Raw genomic sequence first — 8,060 nt, forward strand, 5'->3', positions numbered from 1 at the left:
CCATCAGGGATGCTGGCGGTTGTGGGGGCGGACATTAGTCCCAGCGGGGGCGACAGGCGCAGGACAAGGTCCGAGCTGTCACTGGGTCTGCCCTAGGTCATCTGTCTGACGTGGCCAGGAGGAAATTATGGTAATAGAAGAAAGGGGCGCTTGGCTTCAAGTTCGCGGACGGCTTCTCCGTCGTGGAAAGCTTTAAGGAAACACCTTTGGGTTATGGGCTTTGTATGCTCCTTGTGTCTTGGCACAGCCAGAGACACCCTCCACAGTTTTCCCTCAAAGCCTTCCCCTCCCGTATGCTGTGTCTTTTGGGATTTCTGGAAACATACTCCCACCCAGCTTCCCGTTCCTTCAGCCTAGGCTTGGCCTCAGACATACATCCTCTTCCTTCAGATATTGAAAATATTAATACTAATATTAACATTGTAATTACTATTAATATTGTAATCATTATTCTTAAGCAAGATATTGCAGGCGCCACGATTCCTTTATTTCAGTAAAATATTTGCAGGTTCAGTTTGAAATAATATGATAAGGTTGGATAACATGTAAATCTCCTTGTTTGAGGTTTCTTAGGGATCCTGCAACAAGATCTTGTTGAAAGTGCCTCTCTGATTTGTTTTAGTGAAAGCTTATACCCTGTTGAAAGGCCTGTGGACTTTGCCCTTTCTCTGGCAACTGTTGATGAGATTTAGGTCATGGTAGATCCCATTGGAAACTGCATCTCTAGTTGGGACTTCTGCCCTTTGGTTCTGGAGCCTCGGATACCAGTCTAGAATCTGGACAAATCCCAAAAGCATTCTCTCTCTCCCTATCTGTCTGTCTCTCTCTCTCTCTCTCTCTCTCTCTCTCTCTCTCACTATTTTTTTCCCCTCAATTAACTCTTTTGGAGGTGCAACTTAGTCACAGAAGAGCTCTTTTATTATAAGCATCATGTAGGTGTATGAGGTATGTTCCCCCAGACGAATTTAACATTGGGGGGCTTCCTCTCACAATTTTGTAATAGTTTAATGAATGGCCACTGGTTGTAAAACTCTTATGGGCAGATGCTGTGGGAGTATAAATCCAGAGCAAAGGGAACAAAGTGATTCAGTGCCTTAGCAGAAGATCTGGTCCATAAATAAGTGTATATTGAATTAATGAGTGGTAAATGAATCTGTCCACATCTATTCTTAAAACTGTATTTCTTAAATTCCACATCCCTAACCCTCACTTTAGTAATAGCAGTAAGGAGACCTAAGCTATGGATATACCTATACATGTTAAAAGTCCTTGTTAGTGTAGTAATAATAATTTTTAAAAAATTTTTTAGTTGTTGATGGACCTTTATTTATTTGTGGTGCTGAGAATCAAACCCAAGGCCTCACACATGCTAGGCAAGTGTTCTACCACTCTAATAATAATTTTTAACTTGACTATTGATACTTTAAAAAAACCTCCGTGGACCTGTTTTTTTGTTTTGTTACATATCTCCTTTTATCACAGTGTAAAAATGGGAATGTTTGATTGTTTTCCTTAGAAAAGGACCACATAGTCTTGTTTGTATCCTCAGTTGTTGCATAACACATGGCAGCACATTGTCCATTCTCTAACTTCATCAAGGAACATTTAATGTCTGTGAATTCCAGCTGTCTTGTAATGCACAACTGCAGGCAGCAAATTGTGGACCCAGGCAGGCCGCAGAGCAGGTGGACCTGGTATACAGAGCCCTAAGAATTTGCAGCTGTCAGCTGGAGTCTGCCAGATGGTTCCCATAGCACCTGTTCTTGTGAGAATCTCACTGAAAGACTGGAATGTTCAGAAAATATGCTGTGAACACCAAACAAAGTAAATAAATGGCCAGTTGGCTCTCAGAATTGCCCAAATCCATGTTCTGTCCCTTCTAATTGATCTTGTGACAGGATAACATTTTTAAAACACATCAACAAAGCAATCCTAGATATTTCTCTATACATGAATATACATATGTGAATAAATTTTTACAACTTTTGAGAAAAATATACACCAAACAGTATAGTGTTCACCCTTAAGGAGGAACTGGGGATGGAGAGAGTGGAAAGAAGAGCTTTGACTAGAGATTTAGTATTTGAGTTTATATAAAAATATATTTTTTATATTATTTGTGTGATCAAAATAATTAAAAGCAACTCTATTTGTGACTCTGCTGCTCTGAATCCTTCAGTAGCTCCCCACTGCATTCAAGCTGATATCCCAGGTACATAGACTTAAGCAGGTCTGGGTCTCTACTTGGCTGGCTGTGAGCCCAGTGTGCTTTAGCCATATCAACTACTTGAAGGGCTCCCAACACCACCTGATACCTTAGGTCTTTGGACTTTTCTTTTTTTTTTTTAATATTTTTTAATTGTCAATCGACCACAACCTCAGATCGAGCCTCTGGACTTCTGATAAAACTCTTCCCTCCACCTAGAATGCCTCCCTCCATTGGACCCATTAAAGTGAATACTCCTCTTTTGCCCCCAGAAAACCAGGGTGTGTACAAAGTGACAGAGAAACACAACACTTGATTTTTCAGACTAATACCAATTCTTAGAATACCATTATTTTAAAGTTTCCCAGGGTACAACTGACTGCAGTGTTACATACCAAATTATGCTGAGTCCCCAGATTGAAAATGAATGCTGTTTCCTCATTGCCAGATCAATTCTGTGTCAGATATATGCTGCACTGGGTGCTAGGACTAGCATGGAGTGGATATTCTGGAACTGCCTGAGAAGCATGCTGCTTGGCTATTCTATAGCTTGCAACCTAGAGACCTTATCAAACAGAAATTATATTCAGTTATTTGTAATTAACAATTTATTAGTTGCCCTCTGGGATTTAAGAAACCTGAGTTATATCCTTGGACAAAGATTTGTTTTGCTTCTCTTAAAAAGTTGGGGTAAATTATCTCTAAGACCCTTCCAACTCCAAGATATTAGGTTCTTAAATTTAGGAGAGTGATATTAAAGGATAACCCCCCACCTTGGTGATAGTAGGCATGAAACTTGGGGCTTTGAGCAAACTTTCTAACACTGAGCTACGTCCATTGCCCTCGCAATCATTCTCAAGTACTCATTTTTTTGCTCAGAAATGTTTTTATTTCCTGAACCACATGAAGAGTCCTTTTTAAAACAAAATCTTCTATAGTCTTCAGATTTCAAATTCTGATGTTGTCACTAGCTAACTGTTGTAGGACCCCCGTTTCATCATCTTGAAGATTAAATTTTGGATACTAGATTCTTGTCCGCTCTAAAGTGCTTTTCCTCCCTATAGGCATCCCCAAGCAGTTGCTGCCACCCAGAGGAGAAAATATTGTTCAGGCCCCAAAAAAGAGATTATACAGGCCTAGACTGTGATAATGCATTTAGTCAGGGATCTTGAGAAAAACAAGACAGAGTATAAAGAATTGGATTATGTGATTATGGAGGCTGACAAATCCCAAACTCTGAAGTAAACATGCTGGAAATTGAAGGTTGGTAGGCTCCCATCCCAGCAAGAGTGAATGTTTCAGCTAGCTCAAGTCCAAAGGCAGGAAAAAAAGCTGATATTTCAATTTGAAGGATGTCAGAGAAGAGGAATTCCCTCTTAGCCTTTTTGTCTTCAGCCGACTGGATAAGGCTCACCCACAATAGGTGGACAATCTGCTTTACTCAGTTTACCCATTCAAATATTAATCTCATCCAGAAACACCCTCATACGTGCTCAGAATGTTACACACTCTGTGGCCTAGTTGAGTTGACACATATTAACTGTACAAGGTGATGACAAAAGCTATCATTTGAGTGCCTACTATGTTCCAGGCACTTCCCTGGGCATCTTCCATATACATCCCTATTCTGCAAGGCAGGTCTTAATCGTATTTTTTCTTATATATTTATTTATTGAGATGGATCTTGCTATGCTACATAGGTTGGCTTGAATTCATGGGCTAAAGTGATCCTCCTATTCCCAAGCTCATATTTTTTTCTACTTTCTTTTTTTTTTGATCTAATTAGTTATACATGATAGCAGAATGCATTTTGATTCAGTGTACACAAATGGAGCACAATTTTTCATTTCTCTGGTTGTACTTAACCAAACTTTTAAACTGAGAAATCACAGTGTTAAAAATTTAATTGCCCTATGTCATTCAACTAGTACCGAGCAACTGAATTCAGTTTGGAGTCTGATGCAAAGCATGTTTTTTTTTTTCACAACAAGAACCAAAATAGAAGCATCTTGTGTAAGGAAGCGATGTGTTTGTAAATCTATCCTTTGAACCAGAGATTAGAATAGGCTATGTTCTACCTTCCTAGGAGGACTCTGAACCTAGGGGTTAACGTGTGACAAATCCATGTGCACTTCTCAAGCTAGTTAAAACTATTACTGTTGCAGCTGGAGATATAGCTCAGTTGATAGAGTGCTCACCTCACATGCATAAGGCCCTGGTTTAATTCCTAGGCACGACAAAAAAAAAAAAAAAAAAAAAAAAGACTTGCTGTTTTAGCATAAAGATTATTTGGTGTGAGAAAATGCAGTCTGATATTCAGAAATTTGGATTTAAGATCTGGAGTGGAACTCAAGGAGCTGCTCCAGGTGACTCTGGTTCAAATGAGAAATCCTGCTCAATCACATTGGGTTGTGGTTTCTTTAGGGCCTGAACAAAGAATAAATCATATGGTTTCCTGAGGCCTACTTGGGATGTACATTGTTTGTTTCTTTCTTTCCTGTGGTATTGGGGATTGAACTCAGGGCTTCACACACAGTAGGCAAGCACTCCACCAATGGGCTACTTCCCTAGACCCTAAGAGTGTTTCTATACCTGGTGTTTATCCCAGGGTCTCAAGAGGGGCTTTGAGGATCCCTGAATGAGAAACTGCATTTTGTATGATGGATCTCACCTCAAGATTTCAAATGTATGAAAAAAGTATTTCATTTAGCTTTAAGTCTTACAACATGCCACTCACGATGATCAACTTCCACAGCTCCCTCCTCCATAATAGGGTATTTTTTATGCAGTGTGAAATTAGTGGTCTGTGGAGGTGAGCCTTGACTTGAATAGATGAAGAACCAGAAGTGGTATGGTACAAAAGGTTCTTTGAAGCAAGGGTAATGGTAATTGACAAAATAATCAGATAGGCTCTGCCCAGAGCATGCAGTGGCAGATGGTGAACCTTAATCAGTAGGTAGTAAGAGATCAGAACCCTAAGCAGAGAACACACATGCCATCAGGGGAACTATGGGGAACACAGGGGTAGGGGCCAACTCCACTGCTGCCCTTCTCCTAATGGCTTTCTAGTCTTTGCCTCCTTGCAGTTATAGCAGTTACTTACTGTTGTAATAAATGTAACCCCACTCTGCCCGGTCTTAAAGATGTATTAAGAAAAATTCTTTGCAACCAATAGTTAAAATGCATACTTCAAGATTCTTGGCTTCGGGGTTGGGGTTGTGGCTCAGCAGTAGAGTACTTGCCTAGCACATGGGAGGCCCTGGGTTCGATCCTCAGCACCACATAAAAATAAGTAAATAAAATAAAGGTATTGTGTCGAACTACAACTAAAAATAAATAATTTTTTTTAAATTTTAATATTTATTTTTTAGTTATTGGCGGACACAACATCTTTGTTTGTATATGGTGCTGAGAATCGAACCCAGGCCTCATGCATGCCAGGCCAGCGCGCTACCGCTTGAGCCACATCCCAAACCCAAATAAAAATTTTTTTAAAAAAGATTCTTGCTTCACCAAAGGAAGGTTGGAGGGATTTTCTTTGTGATTCTTTCTAGCATTTTACAGGTGCTCCCCTTGCACCTCTAGAGTGGGGGAATGAGAGAGGCAGTAAATTCCTTAGGTGTTACAAATGGAGTCCAGTCTTTCCTGGGTCATAGCTCTGGCAATGAGCTGTGCCTTCAGTGAGGTTTCCCCACTCCGTTTGGCTGGTGTCTGAGTAGGCACTCTACTATAATTTGGATTTGGAAATGTCCTTCAAAGGCCCATGCAATGAAGGCTTGCTCCCCAGCCTATGGCACTATTGGGCGATGGCAGAAAGAACCTTGAGGAGGTGGGACTTACTTGGAGGGAGTTAAGTCACTGAGAGCATGCCCTTGGAGGGGGTATTGGTATTCCACCCTGTTCCTCTTCCTCTCTACTTCATAGCCTCCATGAGGTGAAGTTTCCTCTACCACACACTCCCATCATGATGGCTGTGCTGCCACAGGACCAAAAACAATGGATCAACTGACTATTAATTGAAACCATGAAACAAATCTTTCCTCCTTATAAATTATTTATTTTAGGTATTTTGTCATAGTGACAGAAAGTTAGGTAGCATATCTCCTTGCAGAAAAACACACCCAGGAACTCCCAGAGGATACCGATCTTCATTCTCTACGAACTCTCTAATACAAGCATAGTCCCTGCAGGGAATAAGTGCCCAATACATATTAACTGAGAAACACCATATTTTTTTCTCATTGTTTTTTAAGTTGCTGAGGTTGGACTTGAACTTGCAATCCTCCTGCCTCAGTTTCCCCAGTCACTGGGAGTGTACCACTGGGATTATAGGTATGTACCACCGACATATGACAAGGGCTAATAAGTGGCAGAGCCCAATCTTCATAAAGACACAATAAAGTTCACTGACTTCCACAGGAAAAATCTTTTTAAATTTCCACCCATGCCTACAACTGCTGTTGTGATTCAGATCCTCTTGCCCAGGTTTCACCCTCAATCTCTCACACTGCTCCCAAAGTTAATCCAAAATATAAATCTGGATATGTCACTCCCAAATTAATCTATCACATACAAGACAAGGTCCCAAATATGGGACCTTAGTATTCAAAGCCCTCCTTATTTGGCCTCAGCTTGCTTTCCAGTCTATATTATCTATATCACTATATTCCATTCATGGCAATTCTTGAAATTTTCCAAAACAATGTGCTGTTTTGTATTTAACTTGCCATTTGTTTTCCCTCCAAAATGATCCATGTTAGTTTCTCCCCAGCCAGCTTTTATACATAAGTATATAACTGGCTCATACATGCAAGAGAATGTGTAAGAGATGTATGATTTCAAGAATAATAAAAGACAGTCATGCTTCCACAACCAGCCAAAGCCTCACATTAATAAAGCCCCCTTTAAGATAAGTCTCTGCACATGCTAGGATACCCTTCCAGGCATCATGCTGCATAGTGAACCTCAGTTTATCTCCCCTGGAAAGCTTCCATTGACTTCCCTGAAGACATGCAGTGCTTCTATTATATCTTCACCATGGCATTTATAACTGCTTTACATACACTTACATGTTTGTACCCCCAATGGATTTAAGTTTCCAAATAATATAGAGACTAGTTAGTTATACTTTAAATGTTCAGTTAATAGAATGTCACCACCCAGTTTGCCTGGGAGGGTCCTGGCTTATGTCTGTTGTGCTGGTGTAATTATTATAAGTGCTTCCTTCCACTCATGAAAGTGTTCTAATTTAGATGACCAATCATATGATCAACCTATCAACAAACTCTACTGAATGAAGAAGTTAATCAGTGAATGAAGAAAAACTTTAGCTGATAGAATCTAGGCAGAAAAAAACTGATATGTGAAGATTCTCAAGTAAAAACCCAATAGGGGCTACTGTACCTGTAACTCCTTTGGAAGTGCGTGCCTTTCCTGGAGACAGAAAATGGATTTGCAGAATAGATGCTCAGTAATCTTTATTGCAAATCAGTTGAAAAATGTTAGCATCTTCCTACTTCAAGAAAACGCTGATTTATGGGGCTGGGGATGTGGCTCAAGCGGTAGCGCGCTCGCCTGGCATGCGTGCGGCCCGGGTTCGATCCTCAGCACCACATACCAACAAAGATGTTGTGTCCGCCGAGAACTTAAAAATAAATATCAAAAAATTCTCTCTCTCTCTCTCTCTCTCTCTCTCTCTCCTCTCTCACTATCTCTTTAAAAAAAAAAAAAAAAAGAAAACGCTGATTTAAAATGTGAATTTAGCCAGGCATGGGAGTGCATGTCTGTAATCTGGCTACCTGGGAGGCTAACACAGGAGAACTAAAAGTTTGAGGTCAGCCAGGGAGACTTTATC

The sequence above is a fragment of the Urocitellus parryii genome, chromosome 6 (genome assembly GCF_045843805.1).
Source record: "Urocitellus parryii isolate mUroPar1 chromosome 6, mUroPar1.hap1, whole genome shotgun sequence".
Taxonomy (NCBI): domain Eukaryota; kingdom Metazoa; phylum Chordata; class Mammalia; order Rodentia; family Sciuridae; genus Urocitellus; species Urocitellus parryii.